Consider the following 19,998-nt stretch of genomic DNA (forward strand, 5'->3'; position numbering starts at 1 on the left):
GCTAAAAGGTGAGTTTGGGAAGAAGAGCCCTGTACCCAGCGGGAGTAGGCATGTTGGCCTAAGGTTAATGCCCAGGAGTTAACTGGCATCCAGATGGGCACATCCAACCAAACAAGAACCAAAGTCCACCAAGACTTCAATTCTAACTAGAAGTAATTTTATCAATGTTAAGCACTCAATCTTTTCGAAAACGGCTCTTTTAAGAACAATGAAGTTGCAACATTTTCATATAGTTAACACAGCTAGAAATTTCCTCAAACTCTTTTTGCCTTAGCTTGTATCTTTTTTATTTGATGTTATTATTTATTTCAGAAAGAGGAAGGAAGAGGGAGGGAGAAATAGAAACATTAATGAGAGGGAAACATCTATTGGCTGCCTCCTGCATGCCCCCTACTGGGGATCGAGCCCAAAACCCAGGCATATGGCTTGACCTGGAACAAACCATGACTTCTGATACACAGGTTGACGCTTAACCACTGAGCCATAGCTTGTATCTTCAATGTTTAAGCTCTAGAATTGCCATGTTGTCAAAAGGAAAAGTCTAATGGGACCATTTCTCTTTAATTCCAGTAGAGTCTAAAAGAACAGAGAAAATATGAGTAAAGTCAATTATTTTATTGAGGGTGATAAATTACTCAAATGTGAAATGGTTGTAGGCAAAGTAAAGAAACACATTAAAAGTCAGGTGTGTTGGTAAAGGAATCAGAGTACTAAAGGCTCTGCCCAACAAATATCCTGAATCCAGCGTTTCTGTATTTCTTCTGGGTCACTTGCTATTCAAAAGATTCTGGAGACCAAATGAGATAGGATTCTTTTGGCTTTATCAACCAAGAGTCTTCAGATCTTCTCTCAGCTAAGGTATCCAGTGATAATATAATTTATGTTTCAGATTCCTCTGGAGGATTTGAAAGTCTCTTTTGCATCGCATTGCCAAGCTCCCTGCTCTTGGTCCTTCTTTTCCATGTACTCATTCTTTAAGCATTTTCTCATCTCCCAATCAAGGTCATTGCAATGACCAAAAAATTTCAGAATGCTGTGATTTTTGTGGCATTCCTTAAGTAAGTTAATCAAGGCGTTGCATTCTTCACTGTGAAAGTGTGGAGATAAGTCAGGATGCATCTTTAGGAGGAGGTGATGGAGGTCAGCAGAGCAACCCGCCTGGCGGCCACCCCAAAAGAGCTGCAGCAGAATTCACCACAAACACGCCAAGTCCGGCTGCTGGGGCGCCAGAGCCGGTCGGCTCTGCAAGGAGAATGCCCCTACTACACCCTCCACAGCTGACCCACCCGAGAAAAATATTTTACAACATTTTTTTCTATCAGATCGAAAAATCTATTCTTATGAGACTTTGACTCTTCTGACCTTTTATTTGGGGTTAAGGGATTGGTGAAAAGGTCAGCAAAGAATTAAGTTGGGAAACATAAGAGACCTCCTTTCCTTCAGCATTTTTAGCTGAAAGGGGCTGAAAGAAAGTTTGTTGTCTTCTCAATTAACTTTTTAGATCTTTCAAATAAGAAGATTTTGTTTATTTTTATTATCTACTAGAGGCCCGGTGCACCTGGCCTGCACCCTCTTGCAGTCTGGAAGCCCTCAGGGGATGCCTGCCTGATGGCTTAGGGAGCCGGCCTATCTCAGTCTGGCCTCCCTCTATGGGAGGCAGGGTGGGGGTGGGGGTGGGGGGGATGGGGGGTGGTCACTAAGCTGATTAGGGAATAGCCCCGTCCTCATTGCCATCTCCTTCCTCTGTCCACTGACATGCTCCTTGGCTGACCTGGCGCCACCTCCTCACCTGCCCTGCCCCTGCCCCCTCACTGACTAGTTGTTTCGCTGTTCGGTCAATTTGCATATTACACTTTTATTATATAGGATAATCCACTTGAAGATAATTGTTTTGAGAAGTCTGTTTTATCTCCATTCATAAAAGAAAATCTTCCTTGGTTGTTTTAAATATATATCTATGGAATTTAATATTTTATTTAAAGTTAAATGGAAAAGCTTTTTTAATTCATGAATACGTTCGTTTCTGCTCTAACCCTGGTTGTGGGGGCGGGGGGGGAGGCTTTCTTAGCACTAAGAAACTCCCTCATATTTTACATTTTTTCAGGATAACAGAAGACACTTCTGTTTAGTTTTACAAGGATAAGCTGGAGTCAGAACATACTTTCTGTCAATATAAGAGTAGCACTCCATTCTCTCAAATAAAAAACAAACAAACCAAGTAATAGACTGCATTTTTATTTAACTAACAGTAATAGACTGCATTTTTATTTAAACCAAAAGTAATTGATAACCCAATGATTAATACATTCAGTTCAAGTGTGTGTGTGTGTGTGTGTGTGTCCACTGGGGACTAGCCCCCAGCCCTGCCTCGGAGGCTAGGAGCTGGAGCCCCTGTGTGTTGTCCTCTCAGGCTTGGGGCCATGCCTGCATGTTGTTCTCTCAGGCTCGGGGACGTGCCCGGGCCCTCTTCCTGTCTAGTTGTCCTGTTATGGTGTCTGGGCCTAATTTGCATATTACCTCTTTATATATTAAGACTAGAGGCCTGGTGCACAAAACCTGTGCATGGGGGGAGGCCCTGAGCCCAGCCTACACCCTCTCACAATCCGGGACTGCTGGCTCCTAACTGCTAACCTGCCTGCCTGATCGCCCCTAACTGCCTCTGTCTCAGCCCCTGCCCCCACAGCTTCTACTGAAAAACATCTGGAATGATGTCCAAAAGGTCATTTGGCTGTCCGATCTAATTAGCATATCATGCTTTTATTATTACAGATGAGTTTTTCCCATCCCCCCTACTCCCTTCCCTTGGAGGTTCATCTGCCTGTTCCATGCTTTTATGTCTCTGGACCTTTAAAAAAAAAAAAAAAAATATATATATATATATATATATATATATATATATATATATATTTTTTTTTTTTTTTTTTTTTTTTTTAATTGACTTCAGAGAGGAAGGGAGAGATGATGAGAAGGAATTACTGATTGGTTGCCTCCTGCAAGCCTTACATTGGTGAGTCCACAACCCGGGCATATGCCCCGACCAGGAATCAAATCCTAGTTCATAGATAGACGCTCAACCACTGTGCTATGCCAGCTGGGCTGGACATATTTTGTTCATCGGTTTATTTTGCTCGTTAGATTCTGCATATGAGTGAGATCATATGATACCTGTCTTTCTCTGACTGGCTGATTTTGTTGCCAGGAAACCCCCAGGTGGGCTCAGACTGCCTGTAGCAATGTCCAATAACTAAGGCAGGACTGAATCATATAAGGCATTTATTGAGAAGGCCAGCAAACCAAGAAGACAGGGAGCTTACATGCATCCAAAGCTTGTTTTGCCCATAGGGTGCAGGGGACAGGATTATATAGGAAAAATGGGCTGGGGTAAGGTTGGGAACAGAATGCAATTGCATGCAGTCCCGGAATTCAGCAGATGCATTGTTCTTGGTTGTCAGGCAATGAGATGACGGCTTGGCTCCTGGTAGGGTCGGCCTGGTCTTGCTTAACAGTTCTGCTTGTGTGTTGGGTACAGAATACATTGTCCGCAGTTGAATCACTTCCTCCATCACGTGGTTTAGGATCAAAGGGAGTACCCAGGTGCACTGGCTCGAGAAATGACACTTAGAAAAGAAAAAAAACATAACCCTCTGTTCCCACATGTGTATGCTTTTCAGAATTTCAAACTAATATGATTATCTTTTAGATTAACTCAGGTGCTCTATCTATTAGATTATGCGTCCCCCTATCAATTTGGTTTAGCATAATACCCTCCAGGCCCCTCCATGCTATCTCAAGAGTAAGAGATCCTCCCTTTTTACAACTGCCTACTATTCCATTCTTATTTGTTATACATTTCTAATACAATATTATCTCCATCAACTTCTGGTGAAAGAGTAGGGCATAATAAAGATATTGAAAATAAGGCAGTACTGATAAACAAGACAGACATATTCTGGGCCTAAGTCCTTTGTCAGATATATATTGTGTTATACATATATTCTCCCAATCTATAGATTGCCTTTTCTTAATGGTGTGTCTTCAAGAGTTAAATATTTTAATTTTGATGAAGTCAAGTGTATCATTTTTTTTCTTTTATGGTTCATGTTTTTGTGTTATATAAAAATTCTTTGTCTGTCAAAAGATTGCAGATTTTCTCCTATGTTTTCTTTTAGAAGCTTTATAGCTACTTGTATTTTAGGGCAAGTGGGAATAATTTATCACCGAGTTTGTTGTAAATGCTAACAGTTTTTAGTTTACTATTTTGTTTCTCTATTTTAATGTAGGAATTCAAAAATTACGTCACTTCTGCTGTATCTCCAGATGTCCCTACAACATTTTATGGCTTGAAAGACTGTTATATTTCTTTAGTAATAATTATCTTCATTTTTACTTGCTTAGTGTTCAGTACCTTTCACTAATTAATCCCAAATCTCCACACAGCTGCATATCTGTTTTCAGCATTGACAAACAGATTGAATAATAGGTTGCATTTGTTCCAGGAATCTTTGCTCATTTCGCACTAATTTTATCATGAGACTTCCCTTCACTGACGTTAATATGGAAAATCTTCAATATTCTCCTTGATAGATTGCATGATTCCTAGGTCCCTTCTCTCCTATTTCTCTGGGGTATTTTTGTGTGTGAAGAGATTGACCTTTGCCTGTCTGGCTGTCTGATATTCATTATCCCTTATGTCTAAGAAGAATTCTGGTTTATTTGTAAGTGGCAGTGAGTCCAACCCAAACTCATATTTCTCAGTCCAACTTACAGATTAGTTGGGCATGTGACACAGTATTGGGTGACACTATATAAGCACTTTAAAAGGTAGAGGTATAGGCAGTCTCAGCTGACACACACATTGTGCCCTTTGCCTTTCCCTTTTCTTCCTTCAAGGAATGAAGATATGCCTGGCTGGTGTGGTTCAGTGGTTGAGCATCAGCCTATAAACCAGGAGATCATGGGCTTGATTCCCGGTCAGGCCACATGCCGGGTGGTGGGTTCAATCCGTAGTGTGGGGTGTGTAGGAGGAAGCCCATCAGTGATTCTCTCTCATCATTGATATCTCTATCTCTCTCCTTCTTTCTTCCTCTCTGAAATAAATAAAAATATAGATTTTCAACAAAGGAATAAAGATGTAAGTCGTCCCATTGGGAGAAAATATGTAAGTCACATCGACTTACTAATTTAGGTCTCTATAATTTAAAATTTCTCATTGTAAATTGGTAACTTGGCACTCTGGTTCATAGATCAGACTCTGTGAACCTATTTAATCGGAGTTTGCCTTGAGAGATAAACCCACTTTTGGCATATTTTCTTTTAATATATTTTATTGATTTTTTTTTACAGAGAGGAAAGGAGAGGGATAGAGAGTTAGAAACATCGATGAGAGAGAATCATCGATCAGCTGCCTCTTGCACACCTCCTACTGGGGATGTGCCCACAACCAAGGTACATGCCCTTGACCAGAATTGAACCCGGGACCTTTCAGTCCGCAGGATGACGCTCTATCCCACACTTGTCAAACACAAGGCCCGCGGGCCAAATCCGGCCCGCCAGGCCTTGCAATGTGGCCCGCACCGCGCTGTCATCACTGCACTCCACTGCGTTCCATCACAATGACGCGCGGTGACATAGGCTTGTGATCTCGCCGGCCGCAGTACTTGCTATCTATTACGCATGCGCATAGATAACAAGTCACGCGAGATTCAGGAGGCGTGACCTATAGTCCGACATCTGATGTGGTTGTTTGGGTGGCAGAGCAGAGGAGAGAGTGAGTGTGCGGGCATAAAAAATACACAGCAGAAGCTGCCAGTTCCTGGCATAAAGTGCAGGCATAAAAATCGCAACAGAATCTGCTATCTGTACCCAGCCAGGCATTTATTGACTGACTTTTTTTTCTCCACTCCATCTGCCAAATCAAGCTATCCCTGTGCAGTTTTCAACTTTTTCCTTCTAACGCAGATTTCCAATAAACTACATCTTTTACTGCCAATATTGATCCCAAAATGTCCAGGAAAAGAAAAGTTGACGGTGAAGGCAGACAATTTAATGACAAATGGGAAAATGAATACATGTTTGTGCTTAGAGAGGGCAAACCAGTGTGTATATTGTGTTATGAGACAGTGTCGGTGATGAAAGAGTACAATATACGTCGTCATTTTGACACCAAACATAATGTTAAGTATGGCAAATATACTTTGGAAGAAAAGCATAAAATTGTTAAAGAACTAAAAGGCAAACTACAATCACAGCAGCAAATGTTTACAAAGGCTACAGCGAAAAATGATGCTGCAGTGAAAGCAAGCTTTATAGTGGCTGAAGAAATTGCCCGTACTTCAAGGTGTTTTTCAGAGGGTGCCTTTTTGAAGCAATGCATGCTAAAAGTGTGTGAGCAAGTATGCCCAGATCAGATACAGAGTTTTCAAAATGTCAGTTTGTCAAGAAACACCATTGCAGATAGAGTTCAAGAACTCTCAGGAAATCTATCATCACAGCTGGCCGAACAGGCATGCAGTTATCTCGCTTTTTCACTTGCTATCGATGAAAGCACAGACAACACTGATACAGCGCAGCTGTCCATCTTTATACGTGCTACGAAGACCGACCTCTCTGTCACTGAGGAACTTTTGGATGTAGCTGCCATGCATGGGACGACGACTGGTAGAGATATATTTGAGGCTGTGGAGAAATCTATAAATAATTTTAAATTACCCTGGGAAAAGTTGGTGGGGCTAACTACCGATGGCGCACCTTCAATGTGCAGAGAAAAGAAAGGCTTGGTTGGACTAATGAAGGAAAGAATGCAAAAAAGAATGCACTGCCACACACCCTTGATTACTTATCATTGCATTATCCACCAAGAGGCTATGTGTGGAAAAGTTCTGGACATGAATGACATAATGACCACAGTCATTAAAACTATTAACTTTATACGGGCACGTGGCCTGAATCATCGCCAGTTCCAGCAGTTTTTACAGGAGGTGGGTGCAGAGCATGGAGACGTGCCATACCACACAGAAGTAAGATGGCTGAGCAAGAGCGCAGTCCTCAAAAGATTTTTTGAGCTCAGAGAACAAATTGCTCTTTTCATGGAAAGTAAAGGAAAGCCCTTGCCTGAACTGTCGGGTCCCGCCTGGCTATGTGATTTTGCTATGATGTGTGACATATGCGAGCATCTCACCCAACTGAATCTGAAGCTGCAGGGACGCAAACAAGTCATCACGAAGATGTCTGACATGATCACAGCATTCCAGCGTAAACTTCAACTATGGAAGTCCCAACTGGAACAGGACAATCTTGCCCACTTTCCCGTTTGTTTGAGTATCTCAACCACTATTTCTGGTACTTTTCCTTGCAGTCGGCTGGCTACCAAAGTTAGCCGTTTACTAAGTGAATTTGAGCGGTGCTTCTCTGACTTTAGAACACAGCACTCAGGCTTTGACATCTTTGCCAATCCTTTTACAGTTGATGTCAACAATGTGCCCCATCACCTTCAGATGGAGATAATCGAGCTTCAGTCTGACAGTGGCCTGAAATCAAGGTTTCAGGATGTTGAAATTGAGGACTTCTACCCTCTACTGCCCCCTGACTCAATGCCAGAGCTCCGACTTCATGCTGCCCGTATTCTATCCATGTTCGGGAGCACCTATCTTTGTGAACAGATGTTTTCAATAATGAATCTGAACAAAAACAAGCACAGATCACGCATTACCGATGACAACCTCCATGCTGTTTTGCGGGTTGCTACAGCCCAGGAAATAAAACCGAACATTGACTCATTGATCCGGGGAAAATGGTGTCAGACATCTAGCCAGAAAAACAAAACAATGAGCATTTTAGGTACATTCCAATATTACTGTTTTGCTTGATACCAATATTACTGTTTTGCTTGATAGCATGTGAGTTGGTTAACAGCACTGTTAAGGAAAAGATTGTTCCACTCATTTTAAATTCACATTTCTGGTTAACATTGTCAGTTTATGACTGTTCAGTAAACGATTCGGCCCGTGATTTAGGCTAGATTTTAGATTTTGGCCCCTTCTCTGATTGAGTTCGACACCCCTGGTTTAGGGAGATGCCTGAACAGGACTTTCAATCAAGCACCAGGGAGCCATGGAGGGCGCAGGGCTGAGGCAGGCACGTGGCCAGCAGGGATGGAGGTGGGGTGGACGCTGTGCAGCAGTCTCCTGTGCCGGTGCTGGCTGGAGGTCCGGGCTTTTGAAAGAGCCGAGCACGGAGAGTCCTCTCAGACCTCAGTGCCTGATGATGTTCTGTTCCCACTGAAGGCCCCACTTGAAGTCCCAGCTTGATTCTCCCAGGAGATGAGGAGCCTGGGCTGTGTGCCCAGCTCTTCCCACTCCCTTCTGTCTCAGCACTTGGCACGTGGCAGGTCCTCACTGCTCTGCTGGACTCTCTCTCCCACTGGTCCATGGACCCCAGTCAGCTCATCACTTCTGTGCCCATGGCGCTGAGCAGAGTGCCTGTAGCACAGCTGGTCGCCAGTATGTATTTCTGGAACGATTGCGTGAAAAGCATGAGAGGCTGGTCTGCCTTCAGCTCTGCTCACCAAGGGCCCCTGCTCCTCCGGGTTTTAGGCCCCGTGCTGAGAGAGCGCTCCCCTTTATGCTTTCAAAGGCAAATAAGGAACTCTGTGAGTAGGGGAAGGGGTCATGATTTGTTAAGTTGATGAGTATAGCTTTCTTGTAAAATAGAAAATTCACGAATCAGAAAAGCTCATAGTCTCATTTGATGTAGGAAATGGTCAGCAGAAGGACCAGAAGAAGAAGAAGAAGAAGAAGAAAAAGAAGAAGAAGAAGAAGAAGAAGAAGAAGAAGAAGAAGAAGAAGAAGAAGAGTTCACTTTAAGACAGACTTCAATCCAGAGTACCCAGCAGCCCAGCAGTCATTCTTGAGCCCGCTCACGCTTTTGTGCAGCTTGGTTTTGATTTTCCAACATCACTGAGCAAGGAGTGACTGTCTCACCGTGATGTTCATGAACGTTCATGAACCCAGAGCCTGATTCCTATTCCTCGGAATCTGGATTGGAACAAAAACCCGCACAGACAACTCACCCTGGGAAGCAAATGCTGGTGAGAGGAGACCCGGAGGGGGGGGGGGGGTTAGCAAATAAGCGTTTGCACTACCACTCTCTCCTCAGCAGGGATCCCTCCACCTCGCCTACGACCAGATTTGTTCTGACCCAGATGCCCCGGGCCTGCTTTGTGGAGACATCAACATAACAAGGAAATAAACTGAAATGAAAACCAGACACTTACAAATAAAAACCTGCATCTCCCTTTTATCCTTCTGGAATCATAATGAGCCAGGACTGCCAATCTCCAAAAGGTGAACTGAGGGGTCCTGGAACTGACGCTTCCCTCCGTGATCCTGATGTGGTAAACGGACTATGATTCCAGCATTTAATTCCCTCACCTCTTATTGTTTGGAGACTTCCCGAGCACGATGCTAGATACGACAAAGCCAGACCGTGAATACAGATATCAGAGATGAAATGTTGGTGCTCTTCCTTCTCTAAAGAAAGGAGTTAACTGCATTGTTTATTGTGCATATCGCTCCACGTGCCTGCATGCTTCCCTTAAAGACGTGGAAGGTGAATGCTTCTCTGAGGATATAAGTTAAACTTGCTGAGATTGTGATGACCATGCTTTTACTCCCAAGAAGACCTGGGTAAATTGAGAAAGGCCCTATAATGTTTGTTACTTCTTGTACTTCTTGCCATTTGGTCCTTATGGGGAAGGGCAAAGAAGGATTTAAAATCAATTCTCACCCTAACTGTTTTGGCTCAGAGGATAGAGCATCGGCCTGCAGACTGAAAGGTCCCAGGTTTGATTCCTGTCAAGGGCATGTACATTAGTTGCGGGCACATCCCCGGAGTGTGGGGAGGGGGGGGGTAATAGGAAACAGCTGATCAATGTTTCTCTCTCATCGATGTTTCTAACTCTATCCCTCTCCCTTCCTTTCTGTAAAAAATCAATACGATATATTTTTTAAAAATAAAATCAGTTCTCACCATTTTTTCATTAATTATCTTGGCTTTTCTGTTATATAAATGTGCACAATAATATTTCCTCTGCTTTTTAAATATTTATACTTATTATTTCTGTTTCATGATATGCAGCTTTGGGCAGCTGATGTTAAATAATAGAGGTGCTAGGAGGGGAGACAGCAGACAGATTTTGAGTCCTGGGTCCTGAGTTCAAGACCAGCTCAGAGCCTGCTTAATCACGTACACCACTCAGGGCCCAGCTCCCCCAGCACAGAGTGAATGTGACGCTGCTTTTCTTACCCTGAGTCCTGGCATAGAAACAGTGTCCTGTAAATTGACGGCAGCAATCGCTGTGATCTTCACGGCGACTGTAGTACACCTCTCTGCTCCACTGTCTTTTCACAACCTCCCAGATTTCACATTGAGGATGCTGTTGGCTGTTGGGGGCTGTGAGCTTAATCCCTCCTCCTCCTTGCTTCCAGAGTTCAAGTTAATTGAGAACTAGACATAGATCCTAGAGGGTATTACCATGCAATATTCATTTAATGGCTGGTAGGGATATATTGGAGAATGCAGCTTGCTGAAGTGGGTTGTCTGTTTCTCTGCTCTCTCCGTTGCAGTCCAGACCTGAGACTTGCATGTTGAGGAGTGAGTCAGCTTACACTCACCCCGCCATGGACAGCTGCAGCCTGCCTCCCATCCCACAGAGCCGAACAACTGAGTCTTAGACAGTAAACCACGGGGCCAAGAGGGGCAGTTACACTCAACATTTTACAACTACCCATTTGGGAAACAGAAACCACAGAGCATCAGATTTTCCACTATTCACTCACGAGGCAGAAGGTAGGGGGAGTAAGAGGGAAGCACACAAACAAAAAGCTTACTCCCTGGCTCTTCCCCACTGAAACGAGGTTTTGGAGACATTCCCTCGGTATGAACCAGGGCAAGCATATAACAGGCAGAGAATGCTTCTCTCTTTAATTTTTGCTGATTGATTTTAGAGAGAGAGGAAGGGAGAGAGAGAGATTTGTTGTTCCACTTATTTAATTAATCATTGGTTGACTCTTGTATGCGTCCTGACCGAAGATCTAACCCACAACCTTGGCATATTGGGGTGACATTCTAACCAACTGAGCTACCTGGCCAGGGTATACTTCTCTCTTTATTGGCTATTGGTTTAAGATATTCTTCTGGGCCCTGGCCATAATTGCTCAGTGGTTAGAGTGACAGCCTAAGCACTGAAGGGTCATGGGTTTGATTTCTGATCAAGGTACCTTGGTTGCAGATTGATCCCTGGCCCTGATTGAGGTGCCTGTGGGAGGCAGCTGATCTCTCTCTCTCTCTCTCTCTCTCTCTCTCTCTCTCTCTCTCTCTCTCTTTTCCTTCTCCCTCTCTCTTTCTTTCCCCCTTCCTCCTTCCCTTCTACTCTCTCTAAAAATCAATGAGAAACATATCCTTGAGTGAGAATTAATAAAAAATAAAAAAATATTTAAAAATCTATCCTTCTCTACTTATTATACGGTTCTAAAAGCAATGAATTCTTTCTTTAAAATATATTTTATTGATTTTTTACAGAGAGGAAGAGAGAGGGATAGAGAGTTAGAAACATCATTGAGAGAGAATCATCGATCAGCTGCCTCTTGCACATCGCCTACTGGGGATGTGCCCGCAACCAAGGTACATGCCCTTGATTGGAATCGAACCTGGTACCTTTCAGTCCACAGGCCGACTATCCACTGAGCCAAACCGGTTTCAGCAAAAGCAATGAATTCTTAAAATTCAATTCAACACATCAACAGATGGTCCCCAATTTATGGTGCTTTGTCTAAGAATTTTTCCACTTTACGATGGAGAGAAAGTGATATGCACACAATAGAAACTGTACTTAAAATTTTGAATTTCTGTCATTTCCAGGATTAGCATTATTAGATTCCGTACTCTCTCATGATGCTGACCAGGGCATTAAACCTCAGCTCCCAGACAGGCATGGAATTACAAGGGGTAACTGTATTGCCAGCATTTTCTGGATATTGTGATTTGTGTTTTTACATCCCATATGTCAGCATCTTAACGCAGCAAGCTTTTCCTTTGAACTGCTAGGGATTGTGTATCCTCTGGATTTGTACTGATTATACATAAATCCTCCACTTAACAAGGAATGGATTTGACTCAGAGGCAACCTAGGATAGGCATAAGTGCTTTCTTTTTTGCAAGGGCACTCTATGTTGGCTGATGATTTATTCAACCGATCATATTCTCTCTTTGAATATGAGAATATGAGACATAACACAGAAACAGTAAGGTAGAGAAAACTGTAAAAGTAAAAGCCATGGAGTAGTAAAACCACAAGTAAGAAAAAAGTACGAGCAAGTTGTAATTATATCAGAGTTGAATGAGTTGTGTCATGTCCTGATAATGATCCATTTCTCTAAAAAACCTTCTGAGATTACTTATACTGTACTTGATTATTTTATCTGTCTTTGCAATCATCTGAGTGGGCCTACGTGCTATGCAACGTGAAAAGCTAATTACTAGTATTTCTCAAATCTGTTTCCTCATTTCCTTGTCCATTGCCCCATTTAGATTAAACCTTCATTCTTAATCACAGAGATGACTAGATAATGGTCATTTATAGTTTCCCAGCTTTCACTCTTCCCTCACGTAGCCTTTCTAAAATACAGATATACATCACTCTCTCTGGGTTCATGAATAATGCGTGTCAGTATCGGCATGTCACGTGACAGTGCATCACCGAGTTGGCTCTAGATTGGTTTCACTCTGTGTTGTGATCTGGAGATTGAGACTTAGAGGTGCCTTATCATACTCTTTAAGGAGGGAAGTGTAGCTCATAAAGGCCAGAGGTAACTTCATTCAGTCTTTTGGCTTCCAGCCTCAAGTCCATGTCCCACTTTCTCCTGACCTTAAACATAGTGCTGCTCCTGAGTTATTATATATAACCTTTTACACTAAATTAGTGATATCACTGTTTCTCTGAGTTATGTGAGAAACAGTGATATCACTGTGATAACAGCCAGTTCATTAAAATTCAAGGAGGGGGTTTTGAGAAATTCTGCTTTGTAGCCAGTTGCTTAGAAGTACAGGTGATAACAAATGACAAGTGCTGGTGGGGATGTGGAGAAAAGGAACCCTAGTACCCTGCTGGTGGGAATGCAAACTGGTGCAGCCATTATGAAAAACAGTGTGGAGTTTCCTCAAAAAATTAAATATGGAACTGCCATTTGACCCAGTGATCCCACTTCTAGGACTATATCCTAAGAAACCTGAAACACCAATCAGAAAGAATATATGCTCCCTTATGTTCATAGCAGCACGATTTACAATAGCTAAAATCTGGAAACAGCCCAAGTGCCCATCAGTAGACAAAAGGATAAAAAAAAAAAAAAAAAAAAAAAATCTCTTACTCTTTGTGACAGCATGGAGGAACCTGGAGAGTATTATACTAAGTGAAGTAAGCCACCAGAATAAGATAAGTATGACATGATCTTGAAATATAGTGGCAACCATACTTTGGTAAAAACTGCTGTTTGAATTTTAACCCTTCTAGTTTGGCTCCTACACCTGATTAAACACGGGGCGGGGGAGGGGGGGGGAAGCTATTTTCCTTAGCTTTCAGGTGGAGACCTGGAGGCTAAGGCAATTTTCCCTTGCCTGGGACCGGGACCACAGGAGATTAATTCCTACTGACTCAGTATCCTTCAGAGATAGAAACTGTAGATAACCTCTGAGCTCTGCTTCTGTGTTATCGGCTATCACAAGATAGGGCCACATTCCAATGTCCAGCAGGATGTGACCAGCAACGACCCTGCGGGCTGACCCTAGTCTTTAGAACACATATGTCAAACACAAGGCCCTCGGGCCAAATCCGTCCCGCCAGGCCTTGCAATGTGGCCCGCACCGCGCTGTCATCACTGCACTCCGCTGCGTTTCCATCACAATGACAGTTTATGACTGTTCAGTAAACCATTCGGCCCGCGATTTAGGCTGGATTTTAGATTTTGGCCCTTCTCTGATTGAGTTCGACACCCCTACTTTAGAATGTAATCTTTAGGATTTAGAATTTAGAACAAAGGAAAATTCCTGTGGTTTGAACCTTTAAAAGGGACTGCCTACCTCTGAAGCGGTGCATTTGTGTGGAGTCCACCTGCATGTGGTTTTCTTACGTCTGTCCTGGTCAGTATTTATTTCAATAAATCTTTGCCTGCTTTTTAAATCAATCATCAGCCTCTGGTGGTCTTATTCTGAACCCAGAGTTTGACTCCACAACATTTGGAGCCCCCAGCGAGATACCTGAGAGAGAGGAGAGAGGGCCCCCCCAGGAGGGTCTGGAGGCTCTCCCTCCCGCAAGAGGAGAGAGGGACCCCCCAGCAGGGGCAGGAGGCTCTCCCTCCTTTCGGGGACCTTAGCCGGAGACAGAAGCCGCAGGATTTATTGAAATCAGGGAGACCAGTCTCATAAGGTAAGGTGCCCAGGTTATGGTTGAGATCTCAAAAGGGTAAGAGTCCTTGGAGGGCTGGACGCGGCTTAACCTCCAGGCTCTGGCCAGAGGACACGACAGTGTCCCCGGCTGGGGAGGACAATACAGTGTCCTCTGCCCCAGGTGTCTGGACTGGTTGTCTTGTGTTTTGTCGTGTTTGTGTCAGGCTATTTGTTTTGTGTTTTGCGTTTTGGTCTCTGTCAAAATGGGTCAAGGTTTATCTGTGTCTCCACGTTCCCCTCTAAAGTGTTTTTAAAATTTTCCAGGACTTCAAGAAACGGGTGGACGAATACAGCTCTGATGTTAATGCTTTTGATTTAACCACTCTTTTTCCCAGGTCAACGCCGGTCTGTAGGTTAACTTTCCCCTCACAGTTCCTAGATTTTTAGTCTTATTTCCTTTGTCCAACATGAATGCCATTTTTGTTTTGCTGAAACACTGTAATGTTACTTGTTTACTGAAAGGGTACAAGTACAGACGTTTGTTTGATATTTTGTTTATCTACTTGGGTATAATTATTTGTTCATATAAATGTGAAAATCTGTAAAAAATTTTAAAAAAGAGAAAGAAAGAAACCTTTTATTTGTTTAAAACTGAGTGCTCTGACGGCTAGCAAACTGCCCCGAGTGGCCACTGGGATTCCTTTTTCCCAGGGGTGCTTTGCTTTCTGTTAGAGGGGAATCGGCCCACCTAACAAGATTTATGTCTATGTTTATTGATTTAAAGGTATGAAGTTATAACAATTGTGGTACAAAAAGTTAAAAGCAGAGACCAGATTCTAAAGTAAACTATTTACAAGAAGGAAGCTTGAACTGACAAAGTCACCAAGCCTGCCCAGCAAGCTCAAAAACTATTAATAAATGAATCTTATGTCTGCCGTCACCCACTCTTGATCAGTGGTGGAGGAACGGTCTCAAAACTATTTGTCTCAATTGGCCATTTAAATTTAATGTGATTAATGGTTACAGCACATTGTAAAATCTTTAAAAGAAAAAAAAAATATTTTAAAGGCAACTTGGTCCTGTGTGTGTGTCAACTCTTAAGTTATAGTTTTAAGATCAGTAATATTAATGGAAACACACGCAGAGGAGCTTTTCAGAAAGCTCAGGGAGTCTGATTGCAGTGTAGGGGTCACCGGTTCCCGCATGGCACCTTCGCTGGCAAGAGGCAAGCAGTGGACCGCCAGATGGAAACGCCCTGGTGGAAACCACCTCCTTCGCCACCTGGGACCGGTGCTCCCTGCCTCCGCCCACCTCCAGGGGTTGTTTTGAGTAGCTGGAGGCTGCTGCCAGGAGAGAAATTCCTTTGTGACCCCCTGCACCCCAATGAGACACCAAAACAACCCCCAGTGACTGCTTGGACACTTTTCACCGTGTTCTGTTAGGGGACTTAAAGGCGCAGTTAGAAATTCTCCCATTCCCCTTTCCAGGCTCATCAGAATCTGAGATCTTTATCTGTAGGAAGAATGTGACAGTTTACATTTCAAGCGGCTAGAGGCCTGGGAACAGTGTGCTGAACCTCCTCCCTCCTCCCTCTACCTTTTCTAAATATTTTAAAATAATGGGAGGTTTGAGGCATGGTTATGCATTTTTAAAGAACATAGAAAGAAGATTTAAAAATTAATTTGAAATAGTAAAAATTTTTGTGAAGGTTGTGCATGTGATGAGAAGGGGAACAGAGAAAGGATTAAAAGGAAGAAAAAGCCAGCAGCAAATAGGAAAGAATTACCGTGTTTCCCCGAAAATAAGACATCCTCTGAAAATAAGACTGACTTACAGGTTTCCTTCTGAGTGAAATATAAGGCATTCCCCGAAAATAAGGCCCCCCCCCTAGGCCCTGTCTCAGAATGCTATTGCTAAACATGAGAGATTTGGTCCACTGATTGATTCTGAAAGAAATGGAGTCACAAGAAATTCACCAGGAAATTCAGGAATTGGATTGTTATGATGATGTTCCAGAAGATGATGATATGATTGTCATTGAATAAATGAGTAAGTTCTTAATACTGTAGGATTCACAGTTTGTCTGGTTTGTGTTGACAACTACCGTACTACCATACCGTATACAGGTAATAAATTTCCTTTATTTTCATTTAACAATAAATGTGTACCATATTCTTCTTCATGGAAAAATAAGACATCCCCTGAAAATAAGACCTAGCGCATCTTTGGGAGCAAAAATTAATATAAGACACTGTCTTATTTTCAGGGAAACAGGGTAGTATGCCTATTGTAAGAAACAAAGGCACCGAAAGATAGAATGTCCTGGCAGGTTAGCTAGAGAGAAAAAAAACAAAAAAACAACAACAAAAAACTTAGACTCCAAGGATCTTTAACTTGAAGGGGGAGGACTGACAGGACTGGGGCTCCTTTCCATTAAGCCCCAAGGGTAACCTTACAAGTGGAGGGCAAACCTGTTACACTGGGGCAGTCTATTCAGTCCTGACAGAGCCGATAGGACCTCTAAGAAAGTATCAGTCCAGGGAGCCACCAGATAAACTGCCTATTTTCCTTGGACATCAAGAAGAACTGTGGACCTGGGAAGGAACACGTACTGGGGGAACGCAGTTGCTGAACTGGACCAAAGTGGAAAAATGGGCCTTTGAGGAGCTAAAGAAGGCTCTCATCTCAGCACCTGCCCTAGCCTTGCCAGATGTCACAAAGCCCTTCCACCTCTATGTGAGTGAGGTAACGGGTATTGCCAAAGGGGTTCTCACTCAGACTCTAGCTCCCTGGAAGAGGCCTGTTGCCTATCTGTCTAAGAGGCTAGACCCTGTGGCAGCAGGGTGGCCAGTGTGCCTCTGGGCAGTGGCCACCACAGCATTGCTGATGAAGGAGACATTCATATGTCCTACCCGTTCCCAATATTGTTTACATTTGACGTATTTATAGGTCCCGCTCAGTTAACAGGTTAAAGGAAGTAGGATAAATCAATGATTTGCACATAAAACCAGTGGTGAATGAAATATAGTGGCAACCATACTTTGGTAAAAACTGCTGTTTGAATTTTAACCCTTCTAGTTTGGCTCCTACACCTGATTAAACACATGGGGGGCGGGTTATTTACCTTAGCTTTCAGGTGGAGACCTGGAGGCTAAGGCAATTTTCTCTTGCCTGGTACCGGGACCACAGGAGATTAATTCCCACTGACTCAGTAATCTTCAGAGATAGAAACTGTAGATAACCTCTGAGCTCTGATTCTGTGTTATCGGTTATCACAAGATAGGGCCACATTCCAATGTCCAGCAGGATGTGACTAGCCGAGACCCTGCGGGCTGACCCCAGTCTTTAGCATGTAATCTTTAGGATATAGAACAAAGGAAAATTCCTGTGGTTTGAACCTTTAAAAGGGACTGCCTACTCCTGAAGCTGTGCAGTCATGTGGAGTCCACCTGCGTGTGGTGCTCTTGCGACTGTCCTGGCCAGTATTTATTTCAATAAATCTTTGCCTGCTTTTTTAATCAATCATCAGCCTCCAGAGGTCTTATTCTGAATCCAGGGTTCGACCCCACAACAATCTCACTCATATGTGGAATCTAATGAACAAAATAGCTCCAGAGACATAAAAACATAGAATAGAATGTGGAATCTCAGAGGGAAGGTAGGGGAGGGTTGGTCGATGGATGGGTGGGAAGAGAATAACCAAAGAACTTGTATGCATATATGCATAACCCATAGACACAGACAATAGGGTGGTAAAGTCCTGGGGCTGGGGGAGGGGAGGGCTAGACTAGAAGGGATCAATGCTGGGAGTAGGAGAAGACTGGAACATATATAATACTTTCAACAACAAAGGCTGGGGTGGGGGCGGGGGGGTGGGGGTGGGGGAAGAAGTACAGGTGAAAGCCTGGGATTGAGACTGACCTGTGAAGTGGGAGTAGGGTGTATATGCAGTTCCCGGGGCTGAGCCATTGACCTGCTGTGCCTGGTGCCATCACTGGGTGGATAATGTAAGAACTGAGTTGAATTCCTGGACAAGCAGCTAGTATTATGAGGATTGCTTGGTGGAAGTGTGGGATCCCCTACCCCTTCTGAAAGCAATTTGTATCTAATTCAAAAAAATATTTTTCAACACATACTTTGTAAAGTTTTGTAATCAGCTTAATCTCTGAAAGGTCTGTAATTTTGTTCATTTTTCATGTTTATTTGCTCAAGATCTATTGCTTTTGAATAAAATTGTCATTAAAGAAGGATATATATTTTTAGCTTTCAAAACCGCTTTGAGATATAAACTTCACCTGTTTAAAGTATAAAATTTAATTACATTTACTGTATTTACAGAATTATATCACTATCCTCATAGAAAGTTTTTATCACCCTCAAAAGAAAAGTTATATGAGCTGGCACTTTCCATGTAGCAGACATTTTATGAGTTGACTTTCTATGAATTGGCTTTACTGTACATTTCATATAAATGATATAACACTATGTATGGTCTTTGTGAAGACTGGTAATGTCCTCGAGGTTTATTGGTTTTGCACCATAAATCGGCACTTTATTTATCTTAGTTCCAAAGGATATTCCATTGCATGAATACTCCATATTTTATGTATCTGAGTCACTTGATTTACTTTATTTTTTTAAATTTCTTTATTGATTAAGGTATCACATATTTGTTCTCATCCCTCCATTCCCATCCCTCACCCCTCCTCACTCCTGCCCCCATCCCGCTGTTGTCCTTGCCCACTGGTTAGGCTCATATGTATGCACACAAGTCCTTTGGTTGATCTCTCCCTTTTATCCCCACCTTCCCCCTGAGGTCCAACAGACTGATCCATGCCTCCTTGTCTCTGGGTCTGTTCTTGTTCATCAGTCTATGTTGTTCATCATTTCCCGTAGATGAGTGAGATCATGTCCTAGTGGAAATACACTTATAAGAACCGGAAATGAGACAGACAATAATGGCTATGCTGAAAGGCAAATAAATCAGTCTGCAGTGAGTTTCTTTCTGGGTCAACAGTTCTTTTGAGATCCAATTTCAATGTCAAACAGTTCCTTATGTGTATCTGTCAGCAATGATATTTCAGTTCTTGATGGTGGATGATTTACTTTAGAATCCTTTCCATGCTGCTGCAACTATCTGCTCCTTAGTTTTTGTGTTGATAGTTGTTTTCACTTCTCTTCGGTATGTAGACACCTACGAGTGGAATTGCTGTTACGCGGTAACTATGTTCATCATTCTAAGGAACCGCCAGATTGTCTTCCCACTCCAATTCCCATCAGCCATGTGTGTGGGTTCCGACTTCCTCACATCCTCTCTACCACTTGTCTATCTTCACAGCCATTCTAGTGGTGTGATCAGCTATCTGCTTTAGTTTTGATTTGCAATTTCCTGATGATTAATATCTAGCATCTTTCATGTGCCTATTGGTCATTTGAATTTCTCCTTCGGGGAAATGTCTGTTCATATTCTGTGCCTATTATTTAATTGTATTAGTTGTCTTTATATTGTCTTTTATTGCCATCATATGAGCTTTTCCAAACATATTTAGAATATAAGTG

The 19,998-nt window shown here is 42.8% G+C and overlaps 1 long non-coding RNA gene and 1 pseudogene across 1 annotated transcript in view; both read right to left on the reverse strand.

The window, feature by feature from the left end:
• Nucleotides 1-751: 751 nt before the first annotated feature.
• LOC118716564 lies at nt 752-1,278 on the reverse strand (annotated as a pseudogene).
• A 1,978-nt stretch (nt 1,279-3,256) lies between these two features.
• Nucleotides 3,257-19,998, reverse strand: part of LOC123652148 — a 67,774-nt gene continuing 51,032 nt past the window's right edge. Inside the window, exon 3 of the long non-coding RNA XR_006741309.1 lies at nt 3,257-3,617. This is a non-coding gene — a long non-coding RNA (uncharacterized LOC123652148). The remainder of the gene's footprint in view (nt 3,618-19,998) is intronic.

This window comes from Pipistrellus kuhlii, unplaced genomic scaffold, assembly GCF_014108245.1.
Source record: "Pipistrellus kuhlii isolate mPipKuh1 unplaced genomic scaffold, mPipKuh1.p scaffold_m20_p_12, whole genome shotgun sequence".
Lineage (NCBI taxonomy): Eukaryota > Metazoa > Chordata > Mammalia > Chiroptera > Vespertilionidae > Pipistrellus > Pipistrellus kuhlii.